General features: G+C 49.3%; 1 pseudogene across 1 annotated transcript; it reads left to right on the forward strand.

Annotated features, from left to right (window-relative positions):
• The first annotated feature begins 5,609 nt into the window (after window positions 1-5,609).
• On the forward strand, window positions 5,610-6,556 carry LOC311176117 (olfactory receptor 14A16-like; annotated as a pseudogene). The gene has a single exon. The product of its transcript is annotated as an olfactory receptor 14A16-like (transcript).
• Window positions 6,557-18,606: the final 12,050 nt, after the last annotated feature.

Raw genomic sequence — 18,606 nt, forward strand, 5'->3', positions numbered from 1 at the left:
CACCAGCCTCTGTCAGACATGACCGTTCACATGTTGTTCCTTTTCCAGGCGCTGAGGTAAATGGCCTTTTTGAATAATTCTGAGAGACGCAAACCAACCCGTGTCAGAAGAACCAGGTGCTTCCCCGTCCCGCTCCTGGGGGATTTCTCGGTTGCCCTCCCCAACCCCTCCATACCCGTCCACCTGCCAGGCCCAGGGGTTGCCCGGGGGTGGCAGCTACTTCCCCACTCCCTGTGGACGGGGCTCGTCCTGGCATGACACTGGGGCCACCCCCATCCCCGTGGGGTCAGTGGGGTGATGGGGCTGAGGGGGAGCAGGTCCTGCCCGTGGAGCATCCTGGGCCCCTGATGCGCTATTTAAAGGTCAGCATGACACTATATGTCAATTTTTCTGGTTTTTTTTTTTCTGTTTTTAAAGATTTATTTATTTATTTTACACAATAACCGGGGTACAGGCCAGATGTGTAGGAAGGTGAGAGGATTCACCAGAGAGAGCGGGGAACAGAACAGGCAGACTGATGAAATACACTGCTGAGGGGAGCAGCGGGCCAGACAGGAGAGGTCAGTGGTGCAATGTGGGACCCTCGTTGGCTGGTTGGGGTCAAACTGGTGCTCAGAGAATGTGGGCAGCTTCACAAACTGCGCTCAACTGCCTGCGCCACCAGGGGAGGCCCTGGTCAGATCTCTTTAAAATTTTCTATTTTCCTTTGGACCAAACTTCTACATCAATGTTGAGCCGTGGAGTTGATGTCATCAGTGACCTCACGTGAGGTTATGCGAGTTTACAACTTGCCACCGTCCAAGAAATGCTTTATTCACGGGGTTCGTTGCTTTAATTTGGGGGTTAATTTCCCACTCTGTGGGCACAGTGCCCCCCGCAGTCCACACAACACCCCGTTAGTACCTACTCATCTTCCATGCTCGTCCCCTTGCTTTTCTCTGTTCCCTAAGGGAACAGCACACTTTTTCACTAAGCCCGACATCTGCTTTTGCTGAATTTGGTGATGGAGCTTCTCTGTATTTCTGTTCCACAGACGAGTGAGACCATCCGCATCTGTCTCTCACTCTCCGGCTCATTTCACTTCTCAAAACCACCTGAGGATCCAGCTACGCTGTCAAAAATGACACGATTTCATCCTTTCACAGCTGGGTGTTACCCACTGAGCGTGACCCACATTCTGTATTCACTGCCCTGTGGCCGGCACTTGGGGGGGGGCAGGGCCTGCCACTGTGGACGGTGCAGCTGTGACCACAGGAGCTCATGGTCTGCCACGACTCCTCCCCAGAGTGTTGTGAGGACACACTCCAAGGAGAAGGGCGTCAAGGGCACATGGACAAGTGGCCCCACACCCCAGGGAGTGTTTGAGCCTCAAACACGCCATCCCCGAAACCAGCCCCCACTCTGGGTCTTGCCCATGTGTCTGTGATGTGGACACAGGGGCCAGAACATAGACACACACATGTTAATGGGGACTGTGTGCCAAGGGACACAGGGGATGAGGGCAGCGTCGTCTGAGACTCAGAGGGCGGGAGAGGCAAGAGAAAAGCTGCGGGAGAGCCGGTCAGCCCCCAGGTCAGCGTCACAGGCCTGAAAACTTGACCAAGGCCACAAAAGCATCTTCATGCGTGAGAACCGACCATGACCCACGCGGCCTGCAATGGCTGCACAACGGGGCTCAAACCAGGCTCCTGGAGCCCGTGTTGGAAGATAAATTAGCCTTTCAGGACGATGGTAAGGCGGGCGTTTTTCACCTCACCAGAGAAGCCGTTTTCATGTCATACCCGACTACAGGAAAGAGCCTCGGTCGCCTCCGTCCCTGCCACGTCACCAAGAGAGTGATGTAAACGGCCTGGAAATGGAGGAGGACGTCGCGCAGGAAGCGTCTCTGCCCAGCCTCTCCCCTGTGGTCACACGCCCCCAGTGGGACTGTCGCGGGGAGCTGGTGTCGCAGCCCCGGGCGCGGCAGGACGCGGAGACCGTCCCACGCACGTGCCACACGCAGCCGCGCTGGTCAGCACGAGGCGTGATCTGCTCGCTGAGGGGCAGCCCGTTCCAGGCCCCTCACAGTCCAGGCCACACACACAAGGCCTCTTCCCGCGGGGCAGAGGACACCGCTGGCGTGACGCCCACCCAGGAGCCGCACGCCGCGCACAGCTGCCCACGACCGTGGCCCCGCTACGGCCCCTCCCCGCGTGAAGACCACGGAGAACCCCCCGCGAGCAGCAGCCGTCACACCCCACAGACGGGCAGGCCTGAGGCAGACTCGCCATGTGCACGTGACCAAACACACACGCAGCAAAGCGTGAGGACACGAACCTTCCCCTCAGAGGGTCCAGTTCGCTTCCCTCTGTCGTTCATTCTGCTGAATTTCCCCTGACCTCCCTTCCCCTCCCCCCGCCTCTCCTGGCCTGCCTTTTCCCTTCAAACCTTGCTTTCCCTTCCTCACCCTCATGCCCCACCCACCTCCCAGGTCCCCCCAGGAAGGGCACACGTGGGTGACGGTGACTTTCCAGCGCCCCTTGGATGTGGCTCATTATGGTTTTGATGACAGGTTTTGATGTCCGGGTCCCCAGAGGCCGGACAGTGATGATAAAAGATACCTTTGAGCAACATTAATTACAAGCCTTTCCTACAGTTTCACAACACACACAAAATAGCCTCTGACACACTCAAGACACTAATGATCACTGGGATGTGAGACAGGACGACACCAATTAAGACAGTGACCTGAAAATGCACTTGTCCCTCTGGAGGAAGGTCCCTGAGGGCTGGAATCTGGACAGTGTCCAACACACTGACGCCAGCTCCAGAGCTCAAATAGCCCAGCCCTGAGGCCCTGCTCTGTCCATGAGGTGGCACAGGATGAGGTGCAACATCCTGTGAGTGCTCAGAGGCATCCCCATGAGCCCCGACCATGGAGTGAGAGGCCGGGACGCCCTCAGTCCTGCCATGGGGACAACCTCAGTAGAGCAGGCCATGGCAGCAGGAACTGTCCCCCAGACTGCAGGTATCTGCCCCCAGCCGCTTGCAGGGGAGAATCTACACAGACCTGAATGACTTTAGAGCCCATGCCTTATTTCAGACTTGAGGAAGTGTCATAAACTATTCATTTTATAAATAGCGAAAACTGATGCTAACTTTATGCAATGTGTTCAACTTCTCAATGCCGTATTGTGCTGAGATAACTTGCAATGTGAGAAAATATGTTTTCCTCTTAGAAGATTTTTCCTTGAATATATTTGTGATATTAGAGACATTTCACTCACAGTGTCCCCTCACATGGGTGGAAGCCTTGGGGGCATCCCCAGGCAGAGTAAAAATGACTCCAAGTGCAAGCAGAGAGACTCCTAGAGGGCCACCCCATCCTGCTGCCACCTCATGGGCAGCACAGGGTCTCAGGGCTGGTCTATTTGAGCTCTGGAGCTGGTGTCCGGATGTGTCTGCACGTGACCACTCCCCGCAGAAGGTCTCACTTGTATTTGTGAGTCACACCCAGGCAAGGCAGGTGAGTCCGTGAGGAAGGCGTGGGGTGCATGGTGGGTGGGGATGGGGATGCTAAATGCCTGGCACGTGTTGGGGGAGGGAACAGTAGCTGTCACTCCCTCAGGACAGCCGGTGTCTAGCCCTGTCACTGGTTCCTTCCTGTCACGGTGGTTGCTGGCGAAGCTGCTCTGGCGCCAGGTCTGCCTGTGTTCCCAGCAGGTGAGCTCAAACCAAGACTTTATCCTGACCGAAGGCTCCTGCCTTACCCACATTAGCTGAATAATCAGCAGAACCTTCTGGGTGCCAGGCAATAGCCAAAGAACCAGGGGGTAGGCCTGACACCGTGTCTTTGACCATCACCGCTCACGCCTGTGATGTGGGCATGGAGCACAGGGAGGAGCCAGAAAGGAAAGAACCACAACAGACAGGGATGTGCAGCCTTGGGGGGAATCACGGGGAGAGTCCAGGGACACTGCAGGCGGGAATGGGGCTGCAAAGAGCCTGGCCTGACTTGGGGCCACAGCAGGTCCCGCGCTCAGAGGAGCCGGTTGCCTCAAGTCCCAAATGTCCTCTCCTGCCCAGGGGGATCGGAGGGTTGGGGGGGATTAGGGGGCAGGGAGTGGAGACCCGGAGTAGACCTGGGGCCCCCTCTCACGGGGAGCCGCCCCCTCGCTGGGGCGGGGCTGCTCTGAGGACAGGGGTGCCGGGCCTGTCTGTGGCCAGCAGGCTGCGGCATCAGGGGAGCGACAGTCAAGGGGTTTGAGGCAGCGTCTGGGGAGATGGATCATTCTCACAACACGTGGTGCGACCACGACTGTGTCCTTTACTGGACATGCACTTCGGGGGAATCTGACCCATCACCCTCCACGCACAGGACACCTTCTCACATTGTGACTGGAAGGGGTCCCCGCAGCTGATCAGGGCCCGGGCAGAGACGCGGCTTGTGTATCTGTCATGAGACATTTGAGTTTTACGTCACTCAGAAGAAAGCCAGGCCCTTGACCACAGCCTGTGCTCAGTTATTCCCTTTTCAATTAAAACATCTGGGTCATTTCCACGAACCTTTCACAGTTATTTCATATCAGCACATTCTCCTAAAAGTCCTGCCTCCCCAGGGCCTGCCCTTCCACCACCCCACAGAGCAGGGAGAGGGTGAGACTGGGGAGGCTAAGGAGATTGAGCAGGGCTGCCCCGTGTCCAGATGTCCCCACTCACACACGGGCCAGGGGGGAGGAACAAACCAGCACCTGGGGGACCAGGGGCCCTGGGACTGGCAGGGACAGCCACACCCACAGACCGTCCGGCTCAGCTCCGGAGCGGCCTCTTCCCTGCACAGACGTGCATGAGTCTGAGGGGGACAGAAGGGCTGGGAGGGACCCGGGGTGGATGAGCCCATCCTGCAGGAGGGACATGTGGGTGTGACCCAGGAGGAGACTCTGCAGGAGACAATAGAGATGGAGGAATGTCCTTTAATGGGACATCACGATGTGACTAGCAGGTGGCCGGCGCCCAGCCTGGGCGCACGGAGGTGGAACATGGGGAGAGTGAGCGGAAAAGCAGTGCAGGATGGGGGCCTGAACGGCTCTGGCAGGAGCGTGTGGTGGCTGCGCTGGAAACGCGTCAGCTGAGAGTCCACTGAGCCTCGACACGTGTGACATTAGTGGTTTCCACAGTGAGTGTCTCAAAGGCAGGGCATGGGTTTCAGGTTTCTAGGTGGAGGGAGAGGATCAGTGAGCTTCCTTCTCAGAAGTTGCCGCGGCTCTGATGGGCCTGACCCAGGACCCCGAGGGGCTGGGGTGTGGGGCCAGTGGGATGGCTCAGTTCACTGTGCTGGGTAGATCAGTAACAGACAAGGGAGGACAGTTGGGGGAGTTCTGAGAGGAGGGGAAGTGGCCATCCTCATGTCCCTCACATGATTGTTTGGACAACGTGACGGTTTGCTTCAGAAGAGCAGAAAATGCAGTGCTGTGACCGGACGGCGCTGCTCAGAGAGTGACTGGGGATGAGACTTGGGAGGACAAGGTGTGTGGGTGCTGAGGAGCTGCTGTGATTGACTTAAGGTTCCAAGTAATGTTCATCTGGGGAGATAGGACGGTGGTGATTTCTCCCTCCCCACATTTACACAGATGACGGATCCAGGGGTGACCAATCGCACCATCATGACAGAATTCATCCTCCTGGGGTTCCCCAACCAGGGGACCATGGGCTTCTTGCACCCACTGCTCTTCTCTCTGGTCTACCTGTGCGCCCTGCTGGGGAACGGGCTCATCGTCCTCATCACCACCCTGGACCGGCACCTCCACACCCCATGTACTTCTTCCTGAGGAGTCTGTCCTTCTCTGACCTCTGCCTCATCTCAGCCACGGTCCGCAACTCCATTGTCAACTCTCTGAGGCACAGCAGCTCCATCTCCTTCCTGGGCTGTGTTGTCCAGGTCTTCGTGATGATTTTTTCAGCAGGTTCAGAGCTGACCCTGCTCACAGTGATGAGCCTTGACCGCTATGCTGCCATCTGCCACCCCCTGCACTATGAGGTCATCATGAGCAGGGACAGGTGTGTGCAGCTGACAGCTGTGTCCTGGCTGGGTGGGGGTCTCTATGCTGTGATGCACACAGCTGGAACCTTCTCCATGTCCTACTGCGGGTCCAGCGTGGTCCATCAGTTCTTCTGTGACATCCCCCAGTTATTGGTTATTTCCTGTTCAGAAAATTTAATAAGCGAACTTGTCCCCATACTTATTAGTGTGGTCTGGGGTATGTGCTGTTTCATTTTCATCATCATTTCCTACGTCCACATCTTCTCTGCTGTCAGAAAGATCCCATCCACAGAAGGGAAGGCCAAAGTCTACTCCACCTGCCTTCCCCACCTGCTGGTTGTGGTGCTGTTTCTCTCCACTGGATTCTTTGATTATCTGAAGCCGACCTCAGAGACACCATCCATGTCTGACCTGGTCATTTCTATGTTCTACATGGTGGTGCCCCCCACATTTAATCCTGTCATATACAGTCTGAGGAACCAAGCCATGAAGTCGGCCGTGGGGAGACTGATGAAGGGGAGACTCACCAAAATGTAGTAGAGAAGATGAATCATGACTCCATTAAGAAACACTTATTTTAAATTTTCACATCATTGTCCCCTTTTTATTTGTATAGTTACATGTAATTCTATTGTATAAAGATATATTCTTATTTTTAAATTATATTTAAGATGAATCCTTATACCCCTATAGCTTTAATTGTTTCTCTTGTTAACACTTAGATGTTCTTTGATATTCTATGTGTACTGGTGTTTGATTTTCTAGCCACTCTTTACTGTTCTCCATTTCTGTGCTCCTGACCGAAGTTTTCTCACTGGGGCAGCATCTCCAGTCTCTAATGTAGCTTCCCCTCTAATGTCACTGACCCTCAGAGTCACGTGTGGGATCAGGGGACACAGGTAGGACAGAGGGCCCCGTTAGTTGGTGAGTGAGGCCTTCGCAGCATAAATAAGGCCCGAAGATCCATACTGAATCGAGTAGTCATGACCTTCTGTTGATAAGGACCACACATGACATGGTGGAGACCCTCCCTGAAGCTCTGGTGTGGGTGCCTCTGGCATTTACCAGAAACACGCCAAGCACATTTTACACCAGAAATAAGACAGGAACTTGAAATTTGTTATTTTCAGGTGCAGTATAATCACTAAAAACTAACAATATGTAGTGGGTAGGATTTTTTAAGTAACAGTAAAGGGGGAGTCCCTGGTGGTACAATGGGTACAGCACAGTGCTGTGAAGCTGTCCGCAGCCTCTGCAGCATGGGTTAATTTCCCGGCCAGCCAGGGAGCTACCCACATGGCACGGCAGACCTCTCCTGCCTCACCCGCTGTTCCCATCAGCAGTGTATTTTGGTCAATCTGGCACTCACGCCCCACACCTCTCACCCCAGCTCTCACCCTCCCATGCCTCTGTCCTCTACCCCAGCTCTTGTATAAATAAATAAATCTTAAAAAAAGAAACAATAAAGGAACTTAGGAAACTATAATGGTAAAATCAAAATAATAGCTTGTGGACTGCACGATATTCTAATATTTCCAGGAAGAGTTGAGGAATGACACTCACAACATCACACTGCCCTTTACACATGTGATTATCCACATTTATTTAATTACCTAGAATGCCTGGGAATTTGAGGACAGTGTCCTTCTCGGCACCTTATTACAGGGATCTCACCCAGAGAATTTGCATTTCCATGTGGAGTTCTTCAAACAAGAAAACTCGTCAGATTTACATATCATGAATGATATTATCATTTAGTGTAGACATAAAGAAATAAAGAATTTGAGGTTTAAATTGGGGAAGGGAAAAACCCCTGAGTGTACTTGCTGTCTGGCCTCAGCTCCTCTCTGCTGACTTCATCCACCTTTGGTTTCCTGTCGTGACGTCCAACGTTTGAAAATTTCACACCAAAATATTTCAATATAAAATGTATTCCAACGTGGACATCAGGCCCTTTAACTGTTTCTCAAACAGGTCACCCTCTGAGGGAATCAGGCTGACCTTTCCTGCAGCCCAGGTGAGTCCTGCAGGGCACATGGCAAATTTGGAGACAGCCAGCAATGGTTAAAAGTGGACATCATCTTGATAAATAAACATCTGGGTAGACAACTTGCTACTATTATTTTAAATCATTGGCATTTTTATTTATCTGATGATAAATGACTTTGTTAAAATTAGTTCTTGATACTGTCATTGTTTACTGGTCAATAAAATTTACGGGGTATAATGACAATAAAGTTATGAGATATAAGGAGAATTCAATATGTGTATGGAATTAAGAACCTGAATCAGGGTATTATAAGCATATGCTGAGACTATTCACAGCCTACATTTTGCCACTTGTGTATAAAATAAATAAAAATTTAAATTAATAAAATATTAACAGTCTCAAGATTGTATGAATTTAAACATTTACGCATATTTTAAACAGTTGTACAACATAATATGCACGAAGAACACTAAAGACTCCACTGAAAACAACAAATTAAGTCAATGAGCCACATCAGTGTAGTTGGAAGCTGACACAATGAACGCACGAAAATCAATTGCTTTCTATATGCACAAAATGAACTGGAAGAGAAGTGAAGAAAACAATCCCACTTATAATCACAAGACTAATTACCATGGAGTAAATTAACAAAGAAGGTGAAGATAAAAGAAAAGACATTGTTAAAAGAAATAAAAAAGACAAAGAAATGGAAAGAAATTCCGTGCCCTTGGCTTGGAAGAATCAACATTACCAAATGCCCACCTGACCCAAAGCAATTTACAGATTCAACGTAATCCCAATAAGGACTTCAGTGGCTTTCTCCAAGGATATAAAAAAAAATCACTGAAATATAAAAGACCTCAAACACCCGAAACAACACTAACAAAAAGAGGAAGAATGGAGGCAGCTCACTCCAGACACCAGTCCATATGATAAAGCTCTAATAGTTAAAGCAGCATGGCACTGGGACAAAAACAGACAGGTCAGCCACTGGAATATAATAAGGGCCAGGAACCCACCCTCATAGGATGGACAGTGACTCTACGGCAGAGGAGCCAGAGCAGGCACTGTAGCAGGAAAGTGGGGAGATGGTGCTGGGAGCAGCAGACAGACACATGCAGCAGAGTGAAGCAGGTGCTGCCCCACCCCCTACAGAAGAGTAAACTCAAACAGATAAATGCCTGTTTCCATGTGTGATGTCACCATTGTCATGCAGCAAACCTAAGGATATGACACCATGAGCAGAAACCCTAAAACACTACTTCCTAAAGATTAAAAGCAAATTATCTCAGCAAAAGGACAATTCTAATGTAAGTGCTGTGACAGGGGCTGGGGTGGAAAAGAACCGCAGGATACACAATTTCAGAGACGAGTAAAGTTTCTCTTCCCAAAGGACTGGTGACTCCCGTGGTCACTCACTTCTGCTGGATGCCTTATTTTTCCGCCCCAATCCTCCTCCCTGGGCTCACTCCTGCCTCTCTCCGTGTCCCTTCCCTCCCGCCTCAGGCCTTCCTACATGCCCTGCACGCCCATTCCCAGGGCCTCTCTGTGAAGGGCACATGGGTTTGGGGGGGCCGGGTGACTGTCTAGCTGTCTAGACAGGGACTCAGGACACTGTTATGACTGATGGTGCCCACCACGGTGGATACGACAGGTGGGGAATGGAACCTGGACATGAGGATTTGTCTATTCACTTCCATAGAGGCGTGAGCCAGACACAACATCACATCTGCACACCAAGTGTGATAATTACTCGCAGAGACACACTGCAGGACACTCCAATTAACACAGTCAAGGAAACACACACTTTCCCTCTGGAGGAAGGTCCCTGAGGGCTGGAATCTGGACCATGTCCAACATGCGGACACCATCTCCAGAGCTCAAATAGCCCAGCCCTGAGGCCCTGCTCTGTCCATGAGGTGGCACAGGATGGGGTGCAACATCCTATCAGTGCTCAGAGGCTCTCCACGAGCCCCCATCATGGAGTGAAAGACCGGGACACCCTCTGTCCTACCATGGGGACGACCTCAGGAGAGAGACTAGACATGGCAGCAGGAACTCCCGCCCCCAGACTGCAGGTATTCAGTTCTTAGGCAGTTTTCAGAATTGGTAATCATTCAGAATGGACTGTTTTTAGATTTCAAGCTTCATTTTACATTTGAGAATTCACAGTAATTAAAATATTCATTTTATAAATAACGAAAACTAATAAATTCTGAAGGTGCACAAGTGTCTCAGTGCCCCACTGCCTTATCATGCTGCATAAGTCTCAGCAAGAGGAAACATACTATCCTGGAATTTAAAGTGTTCAAAGGATTGAACAGAGCATTGTGGTGCATCGTGTATGTGACAATTAATGCTTCATAACTAGCATTTGAGCATTCAGAACTCTGAGTTGCTCTGGGCACTGTACAAAAGCACAACAATTAACGGAAATACATTGTGATGAGGAATGTCTCTTTACAGACATGAACTTGTTTTTTTTTTTTTTTTCTGAACTCCACCACTCAGGGGTCGTTAGCGATATTGCACAGGAAGAGAATATGCCAGAGCTTCTGTCATCATTACCAATATCTGTCTAAAGATGTCTATATCTTGGACCATCTCATTACATGATTATTTTCCTGTTTTTATTAAATTATTAGGAAGATTCCACCAATGTGTTGTAATTATGTTACTATGTGACCTTAAAAATCCTGCCTCCCCAGGGCTTGCCCCTCCGCCACCCCACAGATTGGGGAGAGGATGAGATTGGGGAGGGTAGGAGAGAGGGCAGGGTTGTCCCGTGTCCACACGTCCCCAATCACGCACGGGCCTGGGGGGAGGAATAAACCTGCACCCCTGGGACCCGGGGCCCTGGGACCAGCAGGGACAGCCACACGCACAGACCGTCAGGCTCAGCGCCGGAGAGGCCTCCTCCCTGCACAGATGTGCATGAGTCTGAGGGGGACAGAGGGGCCGGGAGGGACCCGGGCTGGATGAGCCCATCCTGCAGGAGGGGCATGTGGGTGTGACCCAGGAGGAGACTCTGCGGGAAACGTGGTCTCTGGGTCCTCAGATATGGGGGGTCAGGGGCAGAGAATGAGGAGCCGAGGGGACGGACAAGGAGGCAGCAGTGAGGACACAGGGGCAGGAATCTCACAGAGGAGGCGTCAGGACATGCCGCACAGGGAGGCTGAGCCCAGATCATTCATTTCCAGGACAGTGTCAGGTCCTGGGGAGCAGGAAAACAGGGACCCACACACCCTATCTCCCTGCACACCCGTCGCTGTGGGGCCTCCCCCGACCAGGGCTGTGCTGGAGGAGTTGGGACAGGCTCTCCAGGGTGGGGAGGGGCTGGGCGTCATCACGTGTCCCCTGGGGCTGTGCCCTGGACAACCTCTGGGAGGTGTGCTGGACAGAGGCACTGGGGCCTGGGCAAGAGGGGGAGCAGCAAGACTGGGGCTGTCGGGAGGGACAGTCTGTCGGGGTTGTTGAGAGGTTTGAGATTTTATTTCTTAAAATTCTGCAGGGTCAGTGGAAATCTTCAAACCTTCACCAATTTTCAGGACATGTTTGGACAGTGTGATCATGTCCCCTCACATGAGTTGGAAATTAAAGGTTGAACATAGCAGCACATGCAGATGAGGATACTAGATGCCGTGAGATCTAGAAGGAGTAATTACCTGGTAGATAGACTGAATTATTATCCTATGCTGACAATCTACTTATGTTCAATATTAGAATATTTTACAATGCTTTCTTCCTCTTTATTTTTTATACAAATGATGGCTCCAGGGGTGACCTATTGCACCATCGTGACAGAATTCATGCTCCTGGGGTTCCCCACCAAGGTTCCATGGACTTTCTGCACCCTCTTCTCTTCTCCCTGGTCTACCTGTGTGCCCTGCTAGGGAATGGGCTCATCGTCCTCATCACCACCCTGGACTGGCACCGCCACACTCCCATGTACTTGTTCCTGAGGAGTCTGTACCTCACGGACCTCTGCCTCATCTCAGCCATGGTCCCCAAGTCCATTGCCAACTCTCTGAGGCACAGCAGCTCATTTCCTTCCCGGGCTGTGTCATCCATGTCTTTATGCTGGATTTGTCAGCAGGTGCAGAGCTGACCCTGCTCACGGTGATGAGCCTTGTCCACTATGCTGCCATCTGCCACCCCCTGCACTATGAGGTCATCATGAGCAGGGACAGGTGTGTGCAGCTGACAGCTGTGTCCTGGCTGGGTGGGGGTCTCTATGCTGTGATGAACACAGCTGGAACCTTCTCCTTGTCCTACTGTGGGTCCAACGTGGTCCACCAGTTCTTCTATGACATCCCCCAGTTATTGGCTATTTCCTGCTCTGGAAATTTAATGAATGAACTTGTCCCCATCTCATTGCTTCAGTGTTATGAATCTTCCATTTTATTTTCGTCATAATTTCCTATGTCCACCTATTCTCTGCTGTCAGGAAGATCCCATCCACAGAATGTAAAGCCAAGGCCTACTCCACCTGCCTTCCCCACCTGCAAGTTATGGTGCTGTTTCTCTCCACTGCATTCTTTGCATATTTGAAGCTGACTTTAGAGACTCTGTCCATGTCTGACCTGGTCATTTCTATGTTCTACACAGTGGTGCCCCCCACCTTTAATCCCGTCATATACAGTCTGAGGAACCAAGCCATGAAGTTGGCTGTGGGGAGACTCTTGAAGGGGAGATTCACCAAATTATAATAGGGAAGATGAGTTCATTACTCTTTACAAGACAATTATTTTAAATTTCACATTATACTATTCTATATTCTTATAATTATAAAATGCATATTAATAATATTTTAAATAATAAAATATATATTAAATAAAATAAATGATAAAATACATGGTAATATAACTTCATATACCCTTTGTTTTAGTTGTTGCTCTTTTTCCTCTTAGGTGCTGTGTGATATTCCGTGTATACTGGGGTAACTGAACTTCCATCCACTGTCTGCTGTTCTCCATTTCTGTAGCCCCCAGCCAAGAGAGGAGATGGTTGGGTTTCTTCTCAGTTGTCAGCAGTTGTCAGCAGCAGTTTCATCTGTTTTCATCTCAGTTGTCCCTTGGGCAGTATCTTCAGTCTCAAAGGTGGCTTTCCCTCTAATGTCACTGACCCTCGCGGTCACGTGTGGGATCAGGGGTCACGGTAGGACAGAGGCCCCTATACTTAGTGAGTGAGGCCTTCACAGCATGAACAAGGACGTAGGGTCCAAGTTAGAATCTGAGCAGTCGCGATCCACTGTAGAGAAGGACCCACACACCTGATGTGGCAGAAACCCTTCTGGAAGCTCTGGTGTGGGAGCTGCCACATTTACAATAATCACAATCAGCACTTAGTGGACAGCAGAAATAAGAAAGTAAAGTCTCTGTGCAGTATAATTACTAAAAAAAAATACAGAAATTATTGGGTGGGAATTTTTGAGAAACAATCTGTTCAAAACAAAATGATAGCTAGAAGCCTGCCTTGCATCTAATATTTCCAGAAATGTGTTAGTGATGCCATCCATGACCTCACACCACACTTCACAGGAGTGTTGTCCCCATTTATTTCATGCCCTAGAGTGGGCGGATGGGAATGGCAGGTAATGCCCTGGCCGGGCAGGTCATCAACAGGAATCTCACACAGAGTGTCTGCATTTTTATGAACAGGTTGAATTGAAAAAGTCGTCGGATTTATGTGCAAAAAGGTAACACTGTCATTTGGTGTGATAATAGACGTGCAAAGGATTTGAAGAAGATCTCATTTGGGAAGTGAAGCGCCCCGTGGGTGAGGCTGCTGTCTGGCCTCAGCTCCTCTCTGCTGACTGCATCGTCCTTTGTTTTCCCGTCTGTGACATTCCATATTTGAAAATTTCACACGAAATGTTTCATGATGAAACGCAGTTCCAATCGTATATCTGACATTCGGTCCCTCTCAAACACTCACCTGGGAGGGGCTGAGTCAGGCTGACCTTGCATCCAGCCCGAGGGAGTTCCAGGTTGAACCAGTCAAATCCAGAGACCAGCCAGGGTGGGTAGAAGAGGTGGCAGAATCCTGACCTGTGAACTTCTGGGCTGACAACGGCCTACTGCTCTGTTAAGTGATTGGCCTTTTTATTTTTAGTGCCGATAAGTGACTCTGTTAATATTAATTCATGATGCTGTTCCACTGGCCAATAAACATTATGGAATATGATGAGACTTCAGTGTGTGCCTTGAACAAGAAACTGGATCAGACCATTCTAAACACAGACTCTTCACTGCCAACATTTTTGCCAATCTTGTACAACATAATTAGAATATATAAATTAATAAAACATTAACTGCTCTAAGTTGTGTGAATTCAAACATCTAATCACAATTAAAACCGTTGATTTCTGATTTTTTTTCTTACTTGGGTAGCTAAATGGTTTATATCACTGTTTATTTTTGTCATGGTAACCTGCTGCTGGCACAGTTGTGGGTATTCAATAGCAACAGTTTTATAAATTCTTAATGTGCCAGAAGTCGTGCATTCCAGCTGTTGATCCGGAAGGTCAGGAAATATATTACGAACTTAAATTTACCAGAAAGTATCAAAGGCCAAAATGGAAGGAAGATAATTATTGATCAAGAGAAGCTGGAATGCGGGAAGCAGAACTCACCTCTGGTTTCCTAGCGCGCAGGGGCGCAGGTCACTGCGGAGACTGAGGCTGGAATCCCCTGGAACGCCAGGCCATCCCCACTCCGTCATCCCATGTGGGACCTTTGCTGGCCGGCTGGGATCCAAACGGCGCTGCAGAGGCTGCTGACATCTTCACAGAGCTGTGCTCAACTGACTGCACCACCAGGGGAGCCCTTAAAGTCCCTTCTTTTAAAGGGGGGATTTTCTCTTTATCTGAAACAGTTCACTCTTAATGAATTGATGTCAGCCACCCATGAAAGAGCATCATGAAGATGTTGCAGATGCCTCTTGCAGTGTCTATCCATGTACTTTATTGCTTTTAACCTGGCGACTTTCAAGGTTGCTATGAAGACAAAGAATGTTCTAGTATAAGCTCAACCCATCTGAACAATTTTGAAATGACACTGCATACAGACCCACAAAATGGACATCCTCACCAACATTTCCACTTAAGACCTTAAGGACACTCAAGACTTCACCACTGACCTCAGTATTTTGACACTGTCATAATCTTTGGAGGATACATGGGCTTTTTACCTCTATTTTCACCTTGAATTTCTACACGGTGGTGATGCAGCAGGAATGTGGGGCAGGTGTCACCACTCTGAGTGAGTCTCGTCCTCTCCTGTCAGGGCTACCCCAAGACTTGGAGTGAAGTCCTGGCCTGGGCCTGCAGGCCTGGAAGGGAGGGGATGAACCTGGTCCAGCAGGACCCAGCAGGCAGCACCCTCTGCTTGGATCTGGGAGGAAGGTAAGCTGAGAAGGAAGGGAACGTGAGGAGCCATCTCCTGAGGGTGGCTGATGGCAGAGTGGTGAGTACCAGTCAGGGAGGAACCAGGGGAGGGTGGGATAGATGTTGAACACTGGTCAGCATTGGCAGGATGCTATTTGGGCAAGGAGGACACAGAGGTCCCTGTTCATCCATTCATGAGCAGCCTGCTGGGTCGGATCCTGCATGAATTGGGGATCCCCAGGAGACCAGCCGGCACATTGGAAACTGTCCAACACTGTGAAAGCAATGGAGATGACACCCATGGGCGGCAAGAACCTCTGTGCTCATGGCTACCAAGATGGGGGTGTGGGAGCCCAGACCCCTCAGGAGGAGGAAATGCCCAGCCACCTGGAGCGAGTGAGAACACCTCATGGCTAGAGATTTGTCTCACCACCTGCCCAGCATGATTTGCCACAGAGCTGCGGGGTCAGTATGGGGGTGGTGCAGGGATCAGCCATGTCAGTCATATAGGGAGTAGTAGGTGTGATGGAGAGTGGGGCAGAAAGGTGAAGGTGACAGAGGGGGGTGCGTCTGAATAGAGGGACATGGGAAGCCCCTCTGAGGAGGTGGATCTTGGAGAAGGAAGTGAGGGAAGAGGCATTTTAGGCACAGAGAACCTCAGGGTGAAAGCTCTGAGGTTCACAGGGTGTGTCTCCAGCCAAACTCTCGGACAGGCCAGCAGAAAACTCACAACCCTTCCATGGAAACAGGAAAGCTGAAATACTGGCTTATTTTCCTCATGGTTGTCATACAATCCAAGTAAAAACCATAATGAAATGACTTTTTTTTCCTCCACTGAAAGCTACTTGGGAAGTCCGATCCAATGTGGGACTCTACTCCTTAGCTTGTCTTCAAGCCCATGACCATGGAGGTAGCCAGAAAAGAAGGCCTGGGAATGCCAACCTCCTGCCTGAAAGAGGCCACCCACAAAAGGCCACCCAGACAGGAGTCGTCTGTGTTCTCTCAACCCATCAAGGCTATGACAGTGAGGAAGAGACTTGGGAGAATTGACCCAAAAGAACCCGAATGGAATGAGACCTGGGCACACAGGCAGGGCAGATGCTGGTGGCTGAGATGGGTCTCTGGATTGGGTGAGCATGGGTTAACCGTGACAACTGACTCATGTTCTGGCCTCAGGAATCCCAAGTGTCCAGTGCAACTCATGTTGATTGAACAAACCGCCCCACCAACTCCCATCCCCATTGATCACCAGACAATGAATCACTCTCTTAGCTTGGTCCAGGCTCACACTCACCACCAAGGTCCTGTGTCATTGGGTTTATTCCACTCCCTTGCTTCTCAGGCCTAGCTTTGCTGACACAGGAAAGGACATCATGGTCTGGACATGGGCCAGTCTTCCAGCCAGTGTTGACCAATCTTCCCATCATGATGCTGTCCTGTTCCCTGTCTCAGCATTTCATGCCTTAGGGGGTTCCAACATCTCCCCCTTTTATTTATTTATTTATTTTTTAATAAAGTCTTCATAGTGAATAAAGTGGTGCCATTATTTCCACTCCCAGGGCATTTTCATATGCTTGTGGTGAGTACTCTCCAGAGTAGCAGATGTGCATATACAAGAGTTAGTATAAAGAACAGCAAGATGATTCCCAAAGGTTTTACAAAATTTAATGGGTGTAAATTAGTTCCTGTACAGGAAAAATAAACAAAAATAATACATTAAACAACATCCAAATTTTAACATTGAGGATTTGTTGGATTTAGCCATTACCCAGTGTCATTCAAATTTGCCATTGTGGCATCTGTGTTTTTGTTGCAATTGTGCTAATGGTTGCAATAACTTATCTCTAAATTCCATGACAAGACCAAGGTTATTATGGAATGTACCATTTACCATGAAGTTGTCTTTGAACATCTGTTCAGGAGAGGGACATGCAACATCTGTTGCATTCAAAGGGATAGGGGTTACAGAGAATGATATCCCAACAAACCACAATTGAGTCTGTGATGTCCAGAGGACCTGTTGATGTTCACCACATAAGCATACAGCAGCCTCAAGGTCATTGAATCTTGATCTGATGTTCTGGAGGACTGCACTGTCCATGGGAAGGGATCCTCTTTTTCATTTTGATTCATATGGGTGGCATCCCAGGTGGTGGCTGTATCAATAATGGCTGGAGCTCTGGAATAAGACTGGTTCTTTATTGCTCTAACTGAACATGGCTTTATAAGTGATAAAACAGAAACAAACCCTCTCCCTGATGTTAAATGTTTTAAAGTCCCTGCCAAATTGGTCCTTGCAGCAGATGGTGATCTACAACCAATGGCCTAAGACTTGGTTCTGCTGGGATAAAATGTTGTTGTATTGCCATGAGACCAGAGGAATCAGGAATGAGCTGTTGCTCACCAGTTGTTAGGCCAAAGCATTGTCATTCAATAATTTAAATGTAAATCAAGCTCTGCATATAAGGACCTATGGGGACAAGTGATCCTCTAGACTCCTTCTTTTGTTTTGTTTTTTTTGTTTTTTTAAGTGCAGACCCCAGGGTGTAGCCTTAGGAGACAGAATTTTGTAGGGTTTTAGGGAATGTAAAGGAAGCAATAATCAGTTACTGGTATTGCACAGGAATGTCCAGTATGCCTGACCTTCATGCCTGGAAATTAGTCCATGCTAAAAAGGAAAATCATGAAGAGGCATTAGGCAACACAAAACAGCAAAGATATCAAAATTACCAGTAGAAAAAAAATAATACCTGATGTAACTTATCTACAAACAAGTGCCATCTACACTGATCCCCATTCACTCTAACCACACAGCAAAATATTTGGAAACTAAATCCACTTTCAGATCATTTCACCTATTTTTGCATAATATCACAGGTCAGGATAACCACACAGCATTTTATGCTGGCTTTGTTGGAATATGACATATACATTCAAATTGAAGTTGTGACATTAAGTCCCTGCAGGCTTCAGAAACAAAGTTGGTTTTTTCAGCTGCCACCTGGGGTTTCTTCTTTTCGAGGTTACCACAATGTTTTTCTTGTTCCAGGATGTCCAGTCCTGCCCATGGAGGCCACCTTCCTTACCCTCTTTGGAGGTCTCTGGAAACTTTCATATAAAGTGGCAGATTCTCCTCTTCTTGGTTTAGCTCAAATTTAACTTTCCGGAAAACATTTAATCAAAGTCACAAAATGAAACACGTTTCCAATT

Source organism: Talpa europaea, assembly GCF_964194135.1.
Source record: "Talpa europaea genome assembly, chromosome: 8".
In the NCBI taxonomy this organism is placed as follows: Eukaryota; Metazoa; Chordata; class Mammalia; order Eulipotyphla; family Talpidae; genus Talpa; species Talpa europaea.